The sequence below is a fragment of the Ambystoma mexicanum genome, chromosome 1q (genome assembly GCF_040938575.1).
Source record: "Ambystoma mexicanum isolate Mex_15411 chromosome 1q, UKY_AmexF1_1, whole genome shotgun sequence".
Lineage (NCBI taxonomy): Eukaryota > Metazoa > Chordata > Amphibia > Caudata > Ambystomatidae > Ambystoma > Ambystoma mexicanum.
In genome coordinates this window covers 1,359,864,602-1,359,887,980 of record NC_090922.1, presented here as the reverse complement: position 1 = coordinate 1,359,887,980, position 23,379 = coordinate 1,359,864,602, and positions in this window count along the sequence as shown.

The window sequence follows — 23,379 nt, the reverse complement described above, 5'->3', positions numbered from 1 at the left end:
GGGAACACTCCATGCCACTGACTGGGGAAAGCCGTTCGAGTCCAGCAGATACAAAGGCGAGTATCCGAATGTGTACAATTGGTGTGAGAGAACGTGTGTGTTGTCAATGAACCCAGAAAAGAGAAGGAGGTTGCCAAAATGGAGGCAAAGAGACTATGAAAGAGTGATTTGGTTGCCAAGAGTGGAGAAGAGAGTAAACCTCAATGGAATCAGTGTAATTTTCATCATCACAGTACTTTGCCATAAAGTAACTTGGGGAAGACCCATGCCTCCTTGTACCGAATGAGAAAGCGAGAGTGCAACATAAAGTCCTGGCAGAGTATACAAGTTAAAGAGCAGATCTGGGATTCACACCCATGGGGACTAGTATAAGAGAACCTAGCAGAGGAGTAAACCAGGTGTTTTGCAATTCTGGGACTGGCACCCAAATTCTGTAAAGGAACTGTACAAGAGAACCTGGCAGGGGAGTATACCAGGTGTTTAGCGAGGCTGAGACCCGCACCCAAGTTGTGTTATCTTGGAAGGAGAATCCAATGGAAGACCCATGCCCTTAAGATTTGAATTGTATTGAATGTGGGAAAAGTCCTGAAGAAAGGCAGTCATTTCTCCTGGAGTGAATTGCAATACAAGACGAGGGAGTTACCCTCTTGGGTTATAAAGAACTTGGCTTTTCTTTGAATGTTTGCTTTGGTGGAGATAATCCTGGGGAAGGGAGTCATTCCCTCTGGAATTGTAAACATTATCCATTTGAAACTTTTGTTGGAGTTATGCCTTTTGTTGAACATTTGCCCACTTTCTACGCCTAAGACAATAGCCTTAACATCTTAGAGTTTGTTTTAGAATGCAAGGGCTAGGATAGGATTTCAGACACCTGACATTCTTGCTTTAGACATCTTGACACTACTCTTAATTTTGGTTGAGGTAGGGTAAAACCTCCTAGATTAGGTACAGTGAGGCATTTTTCAACCCCTTTATTATTTAATAAAAGTCTATAAACAATCACCATGAGTCCTCCCCGTCCGTACCTCGTTCCTGGTTCCTCACAGAGGGCATTCATGTTTCTACAACATTCTTCTGTCTGCTTCCAAATGTAAAGTGTAATGACATGTGAAGCTCAAGGAAAGTAGTGAACGAGGGTCTCAGTACCTAGCGTATGAACATACAAGAACACAAAAGTAATACATGTTTTGGGTTAGTAATATATACCAGTGCTCTAACATGGTCATTCAAGTTTAAGGGACTACAATAGTACATATATGGCCATATATGTACCCGAAAAAGACAATTGGAGTAGAATGTTACAGCAAGGATATCCATGTGCAGTATGCATTTCAAAATACATGTTCAACTACCTATAAGTCGTGGCATCTGCATAATAAAGACCTTGTATATGAGAATGTGTGTGTCTGCAATCTACATGAAGGAATAAGTATGTTTCAACCAAACGAAGATTCCTGTTGGCATATATTGCATTTGGCTAACATAGGAGAGGAGACACAGGTGTGCAGACCCCACAGGAATTGGTAACTATAGGAATTTTGCCACCCCATATATCCTGAGGTGGTGTCTCAGTCGGGGTGTAGGGTGCTTGATATCAATACTCCATGATGATCTTTTTGATTTAAGGGTATAGAATATTGCACATCTTTGGGTTCACAAATGGACAATCCGAGGTTCATGAAAAGTTGATATTGGGTTCTCCTTGACCTTTGTCACCCGTAGGTTTTTGGTGGACATAGGTTTATGATTTTGGCGAGATGGTGAAAACATTGACTCAGTAGTAGGAGCATCGATGCTGCTCCAGCTTTAGAAATATACTACCATTTAAGATTCACATGAGTTCATGCTCGTGTGGGTAATAGCGCCTCCTCATTTTCCTCAGGACTACCTGGTAAAACAGGTAGCCCGGATGAGAATGCGGTGGTGCTCTAGTGTCGTAGCAAGCGTTGAACCATAAGTAGACTTAAGTATCTGTACCCAGTAAGAAGGGAGGGGGAAGAGATACACATGAGGTGGCGATTGGAAGATGTGTCATTTGTTATCTTGCACATCCACAAATGTTGTGTTACAACCTATTGTCTTAACTCACCTCAATTGGTACAGTTTTCTATATGTGGGACTTCCTAATTATGCGCGTTATCCTCAGTGGACAATTCTCTACTCTCATTCTGTTTGGTTTGCTTTTTACTTGTAATGTGTCAATGTATTTAGTACATTTAAGTTGGCTTCTTGTTAAACAGAGATTTGAGTACCAGTTTCTTTGTTCAATCTTTAAAGGTATTTATACCCTGGCTCCTCTATCACCCTCCAGGAGCTCTTTGATCTGCCTCACAATTTCTTCTTTCTGTCCACACCGCGCCACGTGCACCTTCACGCTTTCATTCATTTCAACTTTTAGCAACTAAACTATGGAATTCCTTGCCTTTGGTTCAGGCTCTAATTTAGCTCAAATTAAGAAATGACTTACGTTTCATTTTTGCAAACTACATTTTCTTAATACCATGAATTCTGCCTTAACGTTGATAATTGAGTTGTTTGTATGGTGTATGCCTTCTGTTATTTATCGTTCTTATTGAACCATTACATTATGTTGTACAGCACTTTGGATAAAAGCACTATATAAATGTTATAGGACTGGTCTCAGGTTTGGTATTAGATGCATTGAGATATCACATCGCATGCTGTAGGAAGGTTCTCAGGTTTGGTATTAGAAGCATTGAGACATCACATCTCATGCTATAGGAAGGGTCTCAGGATTGGAATGGGAAGGAGTTGGATATCACATCTCATGTTATAGGAAGGATCTCAGGTTTGGTATTAGAAGCATTGAGACATCACATCTCAATCACCATCCAGATCAGTGCCAATTGCTGTCTGAATGAAGATTGTGGAAGTTGAAGCGAGACGGGCGATCGCATCACTGATGATTTCCTAATGTTTCCCCGTTTTTTGTACTTGTCATTAAACAGACTTCCCTTTGCCAAACCATTTGAGTTGTCCTTATTGATTGGTGTTGGAGTAAGAGAATCCTGCACCCCATCCACCTCAACGTGCAGCTATCTCATTTTAAAGTACTCGAGGGTGAGCTCTGATCCCATGGGCCCTTCAGAGGTCGCTGCACCCCCCTGCCCATAAACTGCCCTCTAGTTTTGCGCATTGCTACGTGTGAAAGACAGTGTGCTATCGGGACATCGATTTCTACAGCCACGATGATCTTGGATTTCCCCATGCTGTACGGTAGGAGTGCACAAACGAAGCATTCCCCTTCTGATTTCCTTCTTCCAACTTCTTTCATGTGCTGGTACCAAATGTTGTTTCCTAGATGAGCTGTGCTGTCCAGGTAGTCATTCAGTTCACTGTTATCTTCATGCAGGCTCCTCTTGATTCTTAGTGTCTTCCTGTAGTTCGCTATAACTACATCTCTAAATGCCTCTGTGTGGCTTTTCCTTGCTGGAGGACTCTCGGGCATGCTGGTCAATGGAGCAGGATTCTTTATCTGTATCGATGTGGTAGGTGGAGGTTTTGCAACTCTCTCCTTCTCTTCTTGCATTGTTTTCCTGCCCTCTATAAGTGCTTTTATTAGCCACCAGCCTGTCACCGGCCCAGTGTATGGCTGCATCGTGGGCCTGGTACTTGTTCCTTGTGTTGGAACTTGTGTGATTGTAAGTACAGTCTCTGCGGTTTTACTTTTCAGTTCCTCATGCCGTTTCTTTGCTCTAGCTATAAACGGGAATAAATGACCTACTAAAATTTGTGTCTTTGCAGTGAATTCTCCTACAGCCGCTTCTGTCTTTTTAAGGGCTTTTGTTAAGTCTTCTTTTGTTGGCCTTTCTTTAGATCCCTTTCGGTCTCTTTCATTATTTTCTGGGACTGATTGATCGGTAGGCAATCTCATGCTCTCGATTGCCTTTGCTTGAGCTCCTGTGGCTATTGACACATGCCATGGGTCATGTGCATTCAGTGTGTGGGTGCGTGTAGTTGTCAGTGCTAGGTCTTCATTCATTCCGTGCTGACCCTGTCTCCAGCTCTTCTCCTCATTCGTTACCTCAAGTGTGTATGTGTCACTGTTGATTACATTCATTTCCAGTTCATTCACTTTACTGTCAGATTTTCTCGGGACTGGAATAACTATATAGGGTCTGGGTGGTTTTGTGGGACTCATTCGTACATCATCAGGTGGGAGCGCTAAAATTGGAACACTTCGTGCACCAAAAAAAAATGCAGTTCTGATCGTTAATGATAGCAAAATAATGATAAACACAATGCATAGATACATGATAGCGCGGTAGGTAACCGGCAGCATTTCCTTCCAGAGAAGCGGGGGCTCCCCTCTGCTTGTGGGAGGACCAGGTTACTGTTCTGGGCCCCCATCTCGATCATAACAAAATGTCATTGTTTATTATTTTCCCCCAATTCACTATTGTTCTTGAATAGTTTGTATCATAAAGTGTCTGGTGCTTCACAAGTGTCCCCCCTCTTGCGGGTGACGATTGTCTCTTGATACAGGATGCAGTGTCCTTGCTAGACCATGGAAAAATAAATTAGACTAACACTTCGATAAGTCACTTTTACTGTGTATACTAAAAGTAGGTGAGCTCCCAATCCGCCCCCGAATCTGCTTCAGGCCTGAGGACATGCTGGACACTGTTCAATGTAAAGAAATGGGAAAAGGGGAATTAAAACAAATAAAGGTGAAGTTCTTTTCTCTGTTCCCTCGATCTGTCCCTCGGCGGAAGGTTTCACTGGAATCTCCTCTTGTAATCTCTCTGAAAGTTGGACAGCGCCACTTGCAGCATGATGTCATGGAGGAGCATTCCCATCTGTATGCGTTAGGTGGATCTCTGATGAAGGTGAGGACGTCGACCTCGACAGGTCTCCCCACCATTTCCGGAAAGACAGTTACTAGGTGAAAGAGGACATTGTGCGCCAGTCGTTTGTCCACAGGTGACAGGGATATTTGTCCTGCCTTGCTGGGTTCAGGATTATAGGCTCTTTCCTTTACGTGAACAATGCTTGCACTTTCCTGACGCGTGTATTGCGACCATATAATTTAGCTTGGTCCACAGCTGGCTCAAGAGTTCAGAGTTTGCTGGATCTCGAATAAATGTGAGGGTGTCTGTGGTTCTTCCGACAATAGCTGGGCACTCCTCTATGATGCGAAAGAAAAGCGTATTGACAAGTTCATCTATAATCGTCTGTGGTGGAAGCATTTGTGTCCTTATCACTGTATTTAGGCAGTCAAATGAAGGCTTCCGCTATGACGGTAAGCAGTTGCCGGATTACTTTCTTGTTGGCAGGATCCTGGATAAAGTCTGTGACACTGGTAACCCTCCCTACCAGCAACGGATATGATGCCAACACTAACTGGAAGTATGTGAGTAGGTCCTCTGTGATGTTTCTGCTGGGGGACCTCATAAATGCTGCCAAACAAGGTCTTGATATTTGATGATTCAGGATACTGTGTTTAGCTATCACTGTCTGTTAAAGTCTTGTTTCTCAATAATGCTGGAGTGTGGGTTTATTCACAAGTTTGTGTAACCAAAATGTGTTGCTGCTTAAGTGTGCAATTTTCTTCTTCACCCTGCAACTAGGATGCACAGAGTGTCCGTTTATGTCCTTATCCCCTTTTGCTTAGAGGAAATGTCCAGTTTAAGCCACAACTTGCACAAGGGGTTATTTGTCTTTGCTTTGCTGCTCATGTGTCCTTCTTCCTCGTCATAGATCTCGTCTGCGCGTGCTGAGGTTCTTCCCTGTTGTCTGTGGGTTCTTCACGGTGGGGTGCAGCTAGTGGGCTTTCTCCGATATAGGGCTTAATGTAATTTAGAAAAATCCATGCTCTCCTGCCCTGCAGTTTTACAGCTGAAGGAGAGCAGTCCTCTATGATTAAAGGGCCATTGAATCTTGGCTCGTCCCACCTCTTCCTCGTGTGGTTTTTTACTAATACGGCATCTCCAGGAAAGAGGAGTAGAACATGTAGACCTTGAACTGCGTCTGTTTCAGTGTCTCCTACTGTGTTTTGTGCGGTGCTACACTCTTTTCATCGTCGCTGCAGTTTGTCTGAAATTACAGTAAGACTGGATGTCATGCAGTTTAGATATTTTTGTAATTCGGATCCCAGGACCTCTTGGGTTGGCTGGGCATCGCATCTAGCTCTGTCTCGAGGGATTAGAGGAGTATTCATTCTCCTTCCTGTGAGTATCTCGTGCGGCGTAAAATGATGGTTGGAGCCTGGTTGGTTCCAAAGAGCATACAATGCCAGTGGAAGGCAGTGCAACCATCCCCTCTTTAGAGTAAGTTTCAATTTGGCTATCCTTTCCTTTAACAAGCCGTTAAGCCTCTCACCAAAACCAATACCTTCCGGATGATACGCTGAAGAGAACTTGTGCTTTATACCAAGCAACAAGCTAACCTGTTCAAAGACTGAATTTACAAAATGAGCCCCATTATCTGATCTCATCACTTCACACACCCCCCCATCTAGGGAAGACTTCCCTCACTAGGAATTTGTCCGCACAGGTGGAGTCTGGGTGTGTACATGGACCTGCTTCTACACATCTAGAGAATGGACAAACCACTACAATTAAGTATCTGTACCCGTTGCACACTTGAATCATGTTGACATAGTCGATATGTAAGTGCTGAAAAGACCCATTTGGCCGGGGGATGACTCCTCTCACTTCTTTTAATGTGTACCAAGCAGTGAATTGTTGGCAGATTATGCAGTTCACCATAAAGATTGCAACATGCTCAGCTAAATTCGGTATAAACCAGACTTCTGCCAGCGTTGCTGCTAGATTCTCTTTTGACATGTGTAGTGGGTAATGCAATTGCTCCAATGCTATTTTTAGTAGGGCTACAGGCATTACTGGTTTACCAGTGCTGTCTTGCTGCCACAATCCATCAGAGGGGTTTAAAGAACACCCTTGATGTTTCCAAAGGTTCTTCTCGTCCTGTGGTGCCTCCCCTTCAAGCTCCATTAGTTGCGTCTGCCCCAGATTACTATAGGCTTCAGGTGTGGTACGTGCCACCATAATTCCCTCATGGGTGCATGCCACTTCCACTTCCATGACTGTCTCACTTTTGGAGGCAATGCGCTTGGCTTCCGTGTCTGCTGCGTGGTTTCCGCGTGACACGAAATCTGTCCCTTTGGTGTGGGCGGCGCATTTCACGACCGCTATACCCACTGGGAGCTGTAGTGCCTTAATCAGTCTGTCAATAAGGCTGCATGATGCACTGGCATGCCGTCTGATCGGAGGTAGCCCCTCCTTTTCCAGTGCGCTAGTCCTGCGTGCACTGTGGACGTCACTGTACACCGTTTCTTCCTGGTCTGCATGATTCTCTATGGCGAGTATCAATGTCAATAGTTCTGCAGCCTGCTCTGAATAATGAGATGGTATTTGTGCGCTGACGAGTACTCAAAATTCTCAGTTGGCTATGTGTTTCATTACGGCAACAGCTGTATATCTTTGTCCGTCTTCTTGGTCGACTCTCGAAGATCCGTCAATAAAAATGATCTCTCCTCCCTCCAGGGCATTTTTTTTTACACTGGGGATTTCATCATAGAATTCTTCATAGTTTGCACAGTCATGTATCGGCTCTCCTTCCGTGACTGGCTCTGCTATGAATGTAGCTGGGTCTACATTTTTATATCGAACTACTTTTATCGATGGATTTGATATGATTACTTTACATGCAGAAGCTCTCTGAGACATCAGTGTGCCTTTAGGTTTCTCTAAAATAGCGAATAGTGAATGTTCGACGTATAATGCCATGGAACATCCCATCACGATAGTGGTTGCCTTTTCTATGGCGAATGCTGCGGCAGCTAAACTTTGTTCACATGGGAAGTGGCCTCTCATTACTGGGTTCAGGATCTCGCTCTAATATGCCAGGGGCTTGTATCGCAACAAAGTTTTTTGAGCGAGCACTGCCGTCATAACGTTTCCATCCATGTGCGAGAATAGGTAGAATTCTTCTGCATAATTAGGAATCCCAAGAACTGGAGCTGTACAAATCACTCTCTTGAGTACAGCAAATCCTTTTTCCATTGTCTCAGTCCATTCAATCTTTTCTTTTGTCACCTGGACTTTCTTTAGGGCCTGAAGCAAAGGCTTTGTGTATGAGCTGTAATCGAAGACCCATGCTCTAACATAGTTACATAGGCCTAGAAAGCTCTGCATTTGCTTTATCGTGTGTGGCTTAGCCGTGTTCAATATGGCTTTAGCCCTTTCTGGAGTCACCTTTTTACCTTCATGTGAGATTAGCTGGCCTAGGTATAGCACCTCCGGTTGACAATATTGCAACTTTTCCTTGTCAACCTTATAACCTTTCTCAGCCAGTGCAGTCAATAGCTGAATAGAATTGCGTCTGCATTGTTCTTCCGTGGAGGTGCAGATCAAGATGTCGTCCACATATTGCAAGACAACACTTTCTAATGCAATATTGCTTAGGTCCATCCCATTCCCTGGGTTTCCTCCCCTTCCGGAGTTTGTGCCCTGAGACGATTGCGGTGGTGCCTGTTGAAATTGCACTGGTGGCAAATTTCCCATGTTCGGGGGTTGACCCCCTTGTTGTGCACCTTGCTGCATGCCTCGTGCTTGCTGCTGCACTGTGTGATTCTGTGCATTGCCCTGTTGGGAGATTGCAGGTGGATTCACTGTGCCTGCTCCCATTCCTTGGCTATTCTGCCACACGCCTTGACTTCTGCATGTGCGCACCAAATGCCCCGTCATTCCACACAGCCAACATACTGGCGGTGGTCGGATTATTGTCCGTTTGACCGTTTGCACATTTTGAAAACCTCCTTGATTATTTTGGAAACCTCCTTGATTACTCTGCCATCCTCTTCCTCTAAATCCTCTTCCCCTCGGGTATAGGCCTACTTTACCCTGGTTGTTCTGCTGTGGGTTAGCCACCTGTTAAAAGTTCTGTTCAGCTAGCAAGTTAGCATGGCTCCTTCGAGAGCATACTTTGATACTTTCTTTTGCACCAGCTTCGCTTCCTCACCCTTTCATGTTGCCTCCTTTTTCCGATTCTTTTCTTGCAACAATCTACAGTAATGTGTAATAGTTAACTGTATTTCAGCCCAAGGTTTAGCCTCAACTCCTACCAATTTCTTGAGCTGTTTCTGCACCGGTTCTGGCAACCCTTGGCACAATACATGGTAAAACACCGGTATAGATTTCGGCCAGGATTCATACGTTTTGAGCACCCACGCGTCTTGGAAATTCTGGATACAAATCAACGGATCTTCTGACTCCTTCATTTTTCAATTCATTATAGCTCCCATATCAGAAGAGTCTGGGTAAAGCACTTATTGGGCTTTCCATACTGCTGCTCTGCAATTATTAAATGGCGCTCCGTTGTGAGCAGTGTTAATTATGGTTACACCAGGGTACCCTGCCCGTGTCCACACATTGTCCGCTCTCTCACCAAGTATGTTGATCAGGAGAACTTTAATGTCCCCTATGGCTAACATGACACCCCCTGTCATTTATTATAACTCATGCATCCACTTCCCGGCTCCTGATGTCAGCATTGGAAGCTTGTCTTTCAGGTTTTCTCGATCCATGTGTGGCCAAGGAATATATTGCGGTCTTGCTCCTGCCTTTTCTAATAGAGGACATTGGAATGTGCAGCCTTCCTTCTCTTCTCTCATAGCTCTCTTTTCTATTGCAGGTGTTATATTCCCGCATAGCCGTCTTCCTGGCAATGTCCTAAATCTGTCTACATAGGCGGGTGCCGACACCCCCCTCTGACCATGGGGTGTTCCATCATGCCAGTCCGACTGTGTGGCAGACTCTGATGTCTCCGGTGCGGATTCACTAACATCCGACCATTGTACACCTTTTTCCATTGGTAGCCACTTTTCACGCAGTCTCCCTTCTTCATTTGTCTCGCACTCTGTTTCCTCTCCGGAGTTGGACATTGATTGTTCCCAATTCACACAACTCCTTGTGTCAGCATCATTTTTACTGATTTCTAGTCTGTCCAGGGACAGTCTCCTGCTCTCACTACTTCGGGTGACATCCTCAGTGTCATACAGTTGAGTGCTTTCCAAGCGCTCGTCTTCCCTTTCCCTTTGGGATATTTGTTCTAATCCCATTTCATCATATACTTTATCGATCGTTTCCCCGATGCTTATGGTGTCGAAGTCATCTTCAATATTTGCCCCAATCGTGCCTGGTACTGAGTCGTGGAACGCAGGAAAAAATTCTTCAATTTCTTCCCATTCTACAACAGGATTGGGTTTTTTAACTCCCCGCTCCAAATATTCGAGATTGCGTGCCCTCTGTCTACGCTTATGTTCTATGACATCATCACATTCTTTGCGCTTCCTCACTCTTCTCTGACCTTATCTTCTTCCCTTCTCCTTTCATTTCTGCGTTAATTTTCCCTTTGAACTTCCTCATCACTTCGTCTCCTTATCTTGTCACGTACTCTTTGCTCTTCTTGTAAACCTTGCTGTTTCTGTCTGTCCAAGGCATAGACTGCTCTTTGTTTGCGATTGCGCTGTTTCTCTTGCTCTTCGCGATATAGCTGTTCACGCCTCAGCCTATCCTTCTGTCTTATCCTTTCATCCCTTGACTCCTTTTCTTTCTCTTTTCTCTGCACCTCTTCTAACATCTCTCTAGGTCTCACATCATCACTTCATTTCCCATCGAGTTTCAACAATGTCTGTCCTCCCATCCATTCGTCCTTTGCTAATGCTATCTCATCAGTTCTGCTTTCACCTTCTTTCCCTCTCTCTCCTTATCGAGAGATGCACTAATCTGTGCCTGACCCTTCCTCTCATCATCTCGTCTCTCCTTGTCCCTCGGGACTGCGGAGGTAAGAATCTTGGCCTGATCCTTCCCTCTGTTTGTCATTACTGTAAGACGGTGAATCATATGTGGGGTTGCTGTACCCTTTGGCTGCTTTAATCTCTCTTAATGGGTACAGTCCCTCAGGCTTACTTCCCTCGGTTTCTGTTTCGGGCAGGGCAGGTGGTGCGGTAGGTGTCTTACCCCCCTCCGTGCATAAGTTTAATATCCAGTCAGCAGGTGGCTCTTCTTCCTTCGACTGTTCGAACATTTTCCAAAGTTCTAGAACAGCAAGGCGTTTCTCTAGCTTCTTGCCTGTATATGTGGCATGCAAGTAAGTCGTTGTATGCTGTAAAATGGCTTTAGATAAGGACCCATTTTGTGGTGATGCCATAAACATCTTGTGGGCGGTGCCCTTATCCTACTCGGTGCTATATTTCTTAAGCTTGGGTGCATGTTTCGGCAGTTGCTTACATAAGTGTGCTTAAATCTGTTCTACTTTCCTCTCAAACACCACTTTTCAATGCTTCCATGCAATTTAACACTAACAACAATATGAGCGAGCACCAAACACCACAAGCGCCAATCCAATTTTTTCCCGCCAAAACTTTTTATCACCAATTTATTCAAGAATATCAGTCCATGTGCGATTCCCTCTCAACTATAGAATCGCAAAAAAACCCTATTTTATTTCAACAACACAAGACAAAATTTCTTACATGTGACATACAACAGAACAGGTACAACAGACGGACTAGACAGGCACCAGCTGGACACAAATATCTCCACCTCTAATTAGTACCCCGACATGGAGTTTAAACAAACTCCTTTTACAACGTATTTAAACGTGGTAGTAGCCTAGGCGTCCCCTATTATGAGTCCACGTTTCTTCTGACCGCTATATTAAAGCGCAGGAACAAGGTGAATCCTCTCTCTCCTCACGTGTCTGCCCTGGAATCCTCTCTCTTCCCAGGTGTCTACCCCGGTATTCTTTAATATCTCAGGTGTCTACCCCGGTATTCTTTAATATCTCAGGTGTCTACCCTGATATTCTTTACTATCTCAGGTGTCCACCCTGGTATTCTTTAATAACTCAGGTGTCCACCATGGTATTCTTTACTATCTCAGGTGTCCACCCAAGTATTCTTTAATATCTCAATTATTCTTGAGTCGTTATCCCTTTATATATATATATATACAGTCTTCTCTACTTCTGACAAAGCATTCAATTTTTGTTTCACTCACCGCTCGCATGGTTCCTCTCTGTATCCTCAGGATCACCGCCTCAGTTACCGCCTCCTTTAGTCTTTCGTCTATTCCGCTGCCCGTAGGAGTGGAAGGGTTTATATTTATAAAACTGGGCCCTTCAGACCCACTGCAGTTTTTTGGACAGATTTAAACTATCATTGTCCACGGTAAGATTCACAGTCTACTCGACCAAATGACAAAGGACTCGTGATATTGCCCAAGACCTAGAGTTACTTCGTGTCGACGGTCAATAGGTGTCTTATTTTAATCAATAATCAATAATCGATAGTCAAAACCATCCTCTGCTACCAAGTGTACAGGAGGGCAGAGCGACCTCTGATGGGCCCATGGGATCAGAGCTCATCCTTGAGTACTTTAAGATGAGATAGCTGCACCTTGAGGTGGATGGGGTGCAGGATTCTCTTACTCCAACACCAATCAATAAGGACAACTCAAATGGTTTGGCAAAGGGAAGTCTGTTTAATGACAAGTACAAAAAATGGGGAAACATTAGGAAATCATCAGTGATGCGATCGCCCGTCTCGCTTCAACTTCCACAATCTTCTTTCAGACAGCAATTCTTATAGGCAAAAGTCGTCATCATTGACGTGTAACACTCGAAAGTTTGTCATGCAAGTCTATTGGTTGGAAAAGGTAACTATATCTGTATATGGTAACAGGGTGTGGGGATTGGATAAATCTTATCGGATGGGCGTCTACGCCCATCCCTCTACATCACTCGTGCTAGACGTCACTACAAGTATGTCGTCTCATTGGTTCTACTAACTATAGGACCCTAGATTACTTGGTCCATTGTGATTGGGTCAGTTACACCCCAAGCATAAATCTCCACTTTAATTAGCGGCATGCAGAATGTTCACCCAGATGTGGCATGCCCCAAGATTCACCCTGCCTCCCTTCCATCAATCAGTACTTTAGGGCTATGTGTCAATTAGTTGGCTGAGGATGGCCTCGAAACTGTAGCTTTTTATCAGGGAAAGTTATGGCATCCTCTGGTTTTCTTTGACATCAGATGTTGGTGCCTCTTCAAACTTGTCTGGTCACGTGTCTGCACACCATGAAGCTGCTTAATTTTCCATCTATTTGGGTATTTGGATCTCTCTTTGGCCTTGCCACCTGTCTGGGCCTCCTTATCTTGACCTTCCTTGGCAGGCAGCTATGCTCTTAAGTTTCGATTCTTCGGAGTCCCTCTCCGCTCTCCTCCCTTCCTTGGGTTGACCTCGAATTCCTAGGCATGAGCTGCTTCTTGCTAAGTTTCGATTCCGCTCTTTCGTCTGGATTTGTGCTGGTATATGAATCCCGGCCCGTTTGACCCCTACCATCCTGGGCTTAATTCTGCTGTTATGTAGAGTGGACTACACTTATGTAATGTGCTTCATTGAGGTAGATATATATAGTTGGCGCTTGCCGCTCTATTCTTCTACTTAAGCATAGCAAGCTGCACTGTTTTCTTAGTTTCTTGCGTTACAAGCCTATGTACAGGCGTTAGCTGGTTGCATACTTCCATCCTGCTTTATGGTTACGTTTCTGTATATTTCAACATCGTTTCTTCTTCTATGTCTGTGATATCTTTAACCATGGTGTTTCGTCTTAGTGTGTCATCTTTCGGTTGTTGTTCGTTCATCTGTATGTCTGTCCGGGCCCTCGTGTCATCAGAATTCGCCTTCGATTAAGGCCCTTTGGGTCTCTTCTGGGACAGTTTGAAAGTAGTCTTCATGTCGTGTCAGCTGTTGGTACCGTGCTGCCCATGGTTGTCTGGTAATTGGCACTTCAACAGGTATTGCTCTTCGGATGGGCACTGGAAAAAGCCCTAGCGCGGCTCTCTGCTGGTTTATTTACTCATCACACGTCACATATCTCAGCGAGTATGTTCCTGGTATTTCAAAATGGGTGGCTGGAGTGCAGGGCATATCTGGGACCTCCTCTACACCCCCACTGAGATCTTATCTTTTAACAGTCTCAACAACAGATCATTTCCAATTGGAGGTGATTAGTGACATTAACAGGTAAATGGCAGTTCATTTCTTAGAATTCTGCAAGCTATAATTGCTGGATGTTTAGCCATTATCTGGTTACAGGCCAGCTACAACGACCCTGTCATGAATTTTTTTTCACTTTATACCTTTAGGAGATTTTTTTGTTTCTTATTACTTTTTATGCTGCACAAAAGTCTTTATAATTTGGCATGTCAAGTTGGAGAGCAGGGCGGACTTAAAACATGTGCTTGCTTTTCCAGGTCTCTCTGTCAACTCTCCTTGGTTTCCCCCAGCATGTGCTTTTATGCTGGTGGAAATTCAATGGATTCCTGTGGAATCCAGCAGACCTTTATACCTGCTAAAAGCAGGCAGATTCCAAATGAATCCATTGTAAATAGCTCCTTCGATCTTCACTTGCGGGTGGCATATACACTTTTCTAGACACATAGAGGATAAGTGAAAAGTAAAGGTCAATTCACCTGTGTTTTAAAATGTACTTCCCCACTACGTGGTGAAAACAAGCAAAATTGGACACCGGAAATATTTTGCACAAAAGTGCAATCAGAAGTGGTCCCGGTCCCCTCTGTATAACTTTTCAAAACATAACGACCCCACACGTTTGGTCAATATGTTTCTGCAGGGATCTATATACATTGTCACATCGGTGTATCATGTGGCTTGTGCACTCTTAAGGTTATCTGCATAAAACAGAGTATCACTTTAGGTTTTCAAACCCACACATTAATACATAGTTGTATCAACCTGAGCAAGGCAAACACCTGGCCAAGTACCTACATTCCAGACTCAGCTGAATTTCCAGATTAACCACTTAACCAAAGTATGTGATCCTGCCAGGATTGGTGCCCGTAGAAGTGAATCACTTTGCACTGTACAGTTTTCCCAAAAAACACCTAACTCAAGGTTTAAAACAGCAGTTTGGCTCCATAGAATAATAGCGACCCTTCATATTAACCTTGCAAACTAGCAGATGTTTGATACGATACATGTCGCACCGAGGATACCAGTTACATTTCCAATTGATGTTGCACCTTTGCTCTCTCTTTGGCATACTAGCACTTTGGCATACATGTCTCGGGAGGATAGCTCAGGGGCAAAGTGTGCTTTGGAGGCAAGACGACACAGAGCACCACAGTTTCGATCCCCGGGTCCGTGCTTAGAAACCTCTGGGTATTAAGCGCGTTATTAATAACCTATCATATCATATCACTCCTTTGCACCCTCAACTCAATGATAAATGTGCAGCAAACATGCAGCAAAAATATAATTTTGTTCTTCAAAACACCATTTACTAGGCCCCAAAATGTCCCATATGGCTGCAGTATTCCGGGTGTCCTATCTTTCATGACACGATGCTCCCCTCTGTTGCCTGCTGGGAGTAGCCACAGTGTTCAGTGACGCATTGTAGGAGTGCTCTGAAGCTGAGATGGAATACGGGCCGTGTGCCTCGTTGCTCAGTCCTCGCAGAGGAGAGGGGGCATCATCCTTGTTTCAGCCCTGCCAGGCCACAAAGACATGGTGAGGGTGCATGAGAGACGCGGTAAATGGGGATGGTGGTAAAGGGGCGCGGGTCGAAGTGATGGGTATAGCAGTTGAAGGGCGAGTGCATAAAATAGAAAGGGGAGAGCAAATGGACATTGGTAGATTGAAGTTTCCAAACTACCTCTCTTGCTTCTCTATTGCTCTGGGTTTGTACTTTTTTCATGTTTCTAGCTCGGTTTATGTAAATATGTTAAATAAAAAGGTCACAACGTTTATTCATAGGGGATGATTAAATAGGATTCACCTTTCAGGCTCTTGTTAGGGGTCTGCAGTGAACAGTTTTCCTTGTTCATGTTGTGACAGAGGCAGTTTTGCTTATGGAGAGGGGTTGAGTGAGTGCAAGGTATTGAGAGTAATGGATGGAAGGTGACAGGGATGGGAGAAATGGAAGATGAAGAGAGTAAAGATCCTACAAGACATGGCGCTTGTGTCCCTAAAGTTCATCGGCATACTTGTGACAGGCATTAACTCAGGGTTTACCCGCTTAGGCGTTCCAGATCAGTAATAGAATGCAGTGAAAAAAAGGCCTCTATCCTTGTGATTTGGGCTGAACATGAATTATTCAGTGAATCACATGAAGTATGAACAAATTGAACTGCTTACTGTGAAAGGCATAATCCTTTTCCTTTAAGTGCATTTTGATATCCAGCAAAACAAACCAAAGTAAACTACAAACAAATCTCCTCTCACAGAGCCTTCCAAATAAACTCAGCAGCATTACTCGGGTTCTTGGTTCTGGGCCTCAAATTCCACAATTCACTGTTCCAAGTCTCAGAGAGAGGCGTATTATGGGTTTGCCAGAGCAGTAAAAATAAGTGAGGAAATTCTGCCACTTTTACCACACTGCCAAATTCGAGGTTTGACGTCGAAGTGCCGGATTCACCTCTGAATCCTCCACTTCAAGGGCAGAAATTGGTGGATTTACCATGCAGTATCACCGCTCACAATAAATCTTCCAAAAAGCCCCCTGGAGAGTGATGGCCCTCATTATGAGGTTGCCGGTACCAGAAACCTCGGCTTACTGTTTCTGCCACCTGAGATCCCGATAAGACTGGGATATTACAGGCAGAAGAGGAACGGTAAGTTCCCATTCCCGACGCCACAGGTATCCAACCACTGAAGCTCCCGCACCATTGTTACCGGTGCCGGTCCTTCAGTGATTTTTCTGGCGGTAGTGGCCTGAACTACCAGCAGGTCAGGCCTACCGGTAATTCATTGCCCGTACCGGCAGATTCAGAGTATGCCAGTCTAGAAAAGGTGCCAACAGTTTTTTCGGGACCGGCATCCTCGTAATGAGGGCCCATGGACTCCAAAAATGGTAATTTACACTGCTCTATCACCACTTTCAATCCCTTGTTAATGTCACGGGGTCGAGAGGCAGTAACGACAAATAAGGTTGGCGGTAAATCAGCAGATTTGCCACCAAACTCGTAATGAGTCCAAGTATGACATTTTTTAAAATGTTCATTTGGAAGGCATCTTGTGTCGTCAATTCTAGTCTGGTAAACCTGGCATAGAAAGACAATTGTTTTGATCCTGAATTTTTATGGTATTAGAAATTGAACACTGCACGAAAATGGGGCAGTAACATGGAGTACACATGACACATTAATTCAATGCCAGAAAGCCAAAGACAAAAATACGCAAGGGAAGAAAACTAAAAAAAGATGCACTTAAACCAATTTTTCAAAAATCTTCAGAAAAATTACTGTGCAAATCTTCTATTTAGAACCGAGAGAACCATGCTTTTCTGCGATTTGAGTGGAACGGTCACTGAATATTCATGACCCCCTTATTAGCCTATAAATATACAATGGTGAGCTGCTCCATGTTCCGTGAAGTACAGTAACTTTGCAGGCTGGCTCGAAAGGGCCTGTCCTTAGGATACCTCTACCAGACTCAGGCAACAACAGAGCATTAAAAAAGAACACCGCTCAAATGATAATTGGGGGATATTTGCAGCCTGTTGCACCGTGAGCCAATTCATGCCTGGGAGCATCTGGGTGCCACGGCCATTCAAGAAACGCTAAAGTACACATTAGAGTTTTTTCAAAGAGAGGAGCAAAGACAGGAGTGAGTGACTGTAGAGTGCTAAGGCACTACACGGATTGGCAGATAGGCTTCATTATGAGTTTGGTGGCATTTTACCGCCTAATCCACTGAGATTCTACTGCCACTTGGTCCAATGGAATTACCGCCAGACTAAAAGTGGCAGTAGGTCCGTGTTAGTCCCCATTCATGGTGTCCATATTGCTGGTGGTAATTCTGCCGCTGGTAATTCTGTTGAAATTGCAGTTTTTTGGCCGGTAAGATGGCAGAAATAACTCCAGAACTTTTCTGGAGGTCTCTTCTCCACCTTACCTCCCAACCCATAGTTTGGTGGTGCGGTAATGCAGTGGAAACTCTGTCACCACTGCATTACAACCATTTTTGACCACACCACCAAACTCATAGGGCCTCATTACACGTTGTGCGGTAAAAACCGCAAATTAGCGGCATGGCGCTATTAACGTGTCCGCCCTCGCAAGAGGGCGCTAATAGCGCACGATCACGAGTACGCGGACACGAGCATAGCGCCATGCCGTTAATGACCCTACCACCATGCCGGTAAAGTCCCCTAAAAGACCCTTACTGGCTTCCACGAAAGTGCAGATAGCACCTCCGCCCTCGCGCTACATGAAAATAGCGGTCAACGGTTATTAGCGGTGACCGTTAAATTGCGGAACCGGAAATAGCGTCATCGCACAGGAACGGGAAAGAGCACGGTGGCCATCTTTTAAAAACACAATCCATTGCCATCCTCTGCCCCCAGGACCTGTTTCGAGTTGTGAGCAGTGCAAAATCATTTGGGACACCTGCATCATGCTAATGACATGCGCCGGCCAACCTTATTGAAAAAAAAAAGCCATCTGGGAAGAGGTAGCAGTCAAAGTCAGTGCTGTGGGCACCAGCACGCGCACTGTGCGCGAATGCAGGAAGAGGTGGGACGACCTCAGACTGCGGGTGAGGGGCATCCTGGCTAAAAACCATTGCATTGCCAGTGCCGGTGGAGATGGTTCACCAATCAGAATGAAGGAATGGGAGGAGACATGTTCAAACCTGATTGCCGTTGAATCCATTGAGGGAGTGGGCAGCATGGAGTTCGGCGTGGGTACCACTTCAGATGGAGGTGAGTGTACACATGACAGGATGCGATGTGAATGTACTGTCCCCCCCATATGTGAGCACAGACTCCTCTCATGCATGGACACACATCCACACATGCATCCATCCCTCACCATGTCAGTGTCAGACCCAAACACACACACATGCACACATCACCAGAGACAAGTTCCAAACACAACCATGCATGGATGAGGCACTGAACTGGCACATCACCTGCATCCACAACTACTAAGTCCCAATGGCCACAACTGCATCATTTATGTAATCTGCATTAAGTATATTGAAACGCAGCCAATGCCATCCCCCTTCTCGTCCTTTACAGGCTCACATACAGATGGTGAGGATGCCACTGATGCATCCCAGGCACCAGCTATGTGCAAGAGGCCAAGGGTACAGGAGCCGGAGGACACCCCAACAACATCCAGGGGCAAGGGGGGAAGGTCACACCTGACGAGCAGAAAACATCGTCACAGTGCCACTGCCAGGGCAGTAGTAGCTGCACCAGAAACCGCAGCCCCACCACCGTTGGTGAACCCACTGGCACCAATGCCAGCCACCGAGCGCCCACCATCAGCTGCGGCAAGCTCCGCTGGTGAGGCAAACGCCACTGCCCCCCTATCCGATCCGGAGGACACCCTAGTCGAGCCTATGGAGATGCACACCCCAAGCCCCCCTAGAACTCCAGAGCCAGCCCCAACCCAGACCCCTGGCTCTGATGTGACTGTTGAGGACAACTACCTAGCAATTATGTCCCCCATGTTACCTTCACCTGCTGCAGTGGGTGCATCAGAGGGCACAGCATCCAGTGCACGGTCACCCAGCACTGCCCCCCAACTGACCATCATCCTGGAGAGACAACACGAGCTGACTGTGCTGGTTGGCCAGCATGTCGAGGGGGCTGCCCGACTCAGGGAGAACATTGTGGAGACGGTGAGGCACTCCACTGAGAGAATGGATGCAAACACTGACACGCTATGCAACGAGATAGCGATGCTCAGGGAGGTCCTTGTTCGCATGGCCGACACCATGGACCGCCACTTTTCACAGCCAGCCCAATCTGCCCTATCATCATCTTCGGGGTCGAGACAGACAAGCCCCCTCCGGCGCTCTACACGCACCACCAGGCGCACGACTGACCGTCCCCAAGATGCTGCCAAAGGCAATGGCAAATAGGGTGTCAATGGAGATTCCTCTGTGTGCATTGGCCAGGGCAAACATGCCAGACACATGAAGGACTGTTGGTGGGGGGTGGGGGGTGGGGTGTTATGGGTCTGTTGTGGGGGGTGGGGGGTAGGGTGTTATGGGTCTGTTGTGGGGGTGGGGGGTGGGGTGTTATGGGTCCGTTGTGGGGGGTGGGGGGTAGGGTGTTATGGGTCTGTTATAGGGGGTGGGGGGCAGGGTGTTATGGGTCTGTTTTGGGGGTGGGGATAGGGTGTTACGGGTCTGTTGTGGTGGGTGGGGGGTAGGGTGTTATGGATCTGTTTTGTGGGGTGGGGGGTAGGGTGTTATGGGTCTGTTGTGGGGGGTGGGGGGTAGGGTATTATGGGTCTGTTGTGGGGGGTGGGGGGTAGGGTGGTGTGATGTTTTGTTACTTACACCTTTCTGTTTCTCAATACACTGGTTTATGATCAAAACACAGGCTTGGACATCTTCATTGTGTATGTGTACTTTATTGGCGACAGGGTCCATTGCGTGCTCCCAAACATACACCAGTGCATTGATACCCATATCCATGTGACAGTACGAAAACATGTTCCTCAGAATATTTGGTTGATCAGATGCTGTCTCACAGCACGTCCCTCCTGCCCATCTCGTCTTGCAAGACCTGCATCCCCTTCACCTCCGTCCTCATCACCATCATCATCCTCATCAGGTGCTTCCATTTCAACCTCAGGGGGCAGTGGCACATTCTGTCTGATACACATATTGTGCAGCATGACACATACCGTGGTGATCTTGCCCACCTTCTCATGTCCATACAGGAGAGCACCGCCAGACCTGCTAATGCACCTAAACCGTGACTTCAAAAGGCCAAATGTCTGCTCGATCACGATGCGGGTACGGGTATGTGCACGATTGTATTCCTCCTCGTGCCTGTTCTGTGGGTTCCATACAGGTGTGAGGAGCCAGGTCTTCAGGGGATAGCCCGCATCACCTGTGTGGGGGAAGGAACGGGGTCCTGTTACTGTTCACCTCAAGAGCGGCCTGTTCATAACACACAAATTGATATTGCATTGTGATTCAAGTACACAATTGACAGCATACATGCAGATGGTCTGAGTGACAGCAACGTGCAAGGGGGAGGTTGACCCTGCAAGTAGACATGCCACATTGATGCCTCAAACAGTAATTGACATGTCCTGGGTTATGTGAGGTCTTCGGTGTCCCTGGGCCCAGGCAGATACGTTTCCACACTGCTGGTGTACTGCCATTCCAACATTGATGTAGCCATGCAGAGAGGCATCTCTTCAGTGGTGGTGTAAGAGGATTCAATTCAACACTACAGCTAAGTCAATGCCTAGTATGGGATACTGAATGGAAACCCTTATTGATATATCTTTACGTCCAGTTCATGCGTTCTGGATGACTACCCCTATATAACACCCCTCTCTTGGAATCCCCCTGACCCCACTGAGCCAAGAAGTAGTTCTGTTTTGCAAGTTTAAAAGGTTTATTTGATAATTTAAACAATAGATATATATATCACACTTTATAATAAATTAATAATTGAATATCACACTTAATCTGAGCAGTAATCAATAATGGATAGTCCGGCACTAGCACACTTCTTTATAATCAATGATGAGTGGTTATAGGGTGGATAAAATAGCAACAATACTTTTATGGTTTCAAATGGATGCAAGGTGGAATGAAATTGCAGTACAGAAATACTCAATATGATTTCAACAAAACAATGTAATCACTTTTCTCTGGCAATCCACTCCCCCCTTATGCAATGCAAGGAAATGGAAGGAAAGCACACAGTTCTCAGAAATGCAATCAAATGTAATTCAGTTCACCCCAGCAAGCTTAGACTACCGAAGTTTGAAACACAGGCCCAAAATGCTTTTATATGTGCTGGCAATGAAGTGAAAAATATGCTAAAATGCTTTTAATTCCCTCTAGAGGTTCAGGGTGAGTGGTATCTAGTTAATATTAGTCCAGGCTCACTCTAGCAATGATTCAGGGATGGTTCTTGAGAGGCAAACAAATTTTTAGCAAGGAAAGCAAGGAAGCTGCTGTTTTCACATGTGGCTGGATTTTTAACCAAATCGCAAATTGCGGTAAAATTCGCGAGTGCGAGAATCGTGATTACGGCAAAAGTATGAGGAATATGAAGTCGTTTCTAGGCTTGTTGAGAAGGTGAGATCCTAAGCTTTCAGAGGAAAGTTAAACCAAGTTCCTAGCCCAAACGGTTCTAGAGATACGAACGATTAAATAAAGGTAGTTTTTCGGATTTGACATTTTAAAAGTTCAAAGCGACAGGTTACAGCTTGCAGATAGAAAATGACAGGTGACAGCTTTACAAATGACAGGTGACAACTAGGAGGCAGTTCTACTTAGATTAAAATAGTTTGGATTATATTATTTTAACTAAGAGATTGGTTCTGCACAATTCTGCTAGGTACTCACAATATATTTAGAAATAGGCCTCGCCACGGATCTCGTCAAAAGGTTTTGGACTGGACTCCGGTTCAGCTCTCTGGTTCTGCGAACAGCGGTCTGGGTCAGCTCTGCTCTGCTGGTCTAGCCTCTCTGGATTCTGGATACTGCTCTGCTTTCTAAGTACTGCTACAGGTTCTGGAGATTGATGGATTTGAAGTCTGGATCTCTGGATGTTGTATGGTCCGGCAGCATGCTCCGCAGCAAATGGAATTGAATGTCCCTATCAGTCCTGACTGTCTGCTTTTATGTGTTTTGAAAGTGGGTGGAGAGGCTAGCTTTCTAGGCCCTACCCCTCTTCACTTGTCATTGGCCACTTCCTCCTCTTCCCCTTGATTGGGGGAATGAAATGAAGTGTCATCATGATGAGGTCTGTTTATGATACAGAGAACCCACCCCTGTCAACTTTACACACAATCTATATCTGATACAAATACATACTTCCCCGATAGACAGTTGTTTGGCATTGCATACACGCATCATGCATTTACTGATGGTAGCCCCTGTTCCAATTCTGTCGTTTCTAGGAGCTTGGGTTAAAAAACGGCAACATATTTCACTTTTTGGTCGGGTTACCAATATTGGATTTGTCCCCGCATTTACACAAATGTTCGCAAAGCATGTGGGCATTAGGTGGTGGAGTGTCAGATTTTTAACATACATACATTTAGAGTAATATCCTCTTTTCCGCTAAAACCCCCTTGAACATACCACCGGGTCCTAACACGTCTTCAAATGTGCACAGAAAAATCACAAGAATAATGATATCACTTATAAAATGTTCACAAGTCCGCTCTATGAATGATCCATCTTTTTAGATTTATGTTCTGGCCCCAAAGGGGTGTGGTTTCCCCCAGCACAAGGTTGACTTTCTGGTTTTTCCAGTTCTGCCAAGCCAGCTTGCTCTCACAGGCAGTGCTCCTCCCCTTTCCTTCCAGGAGGAA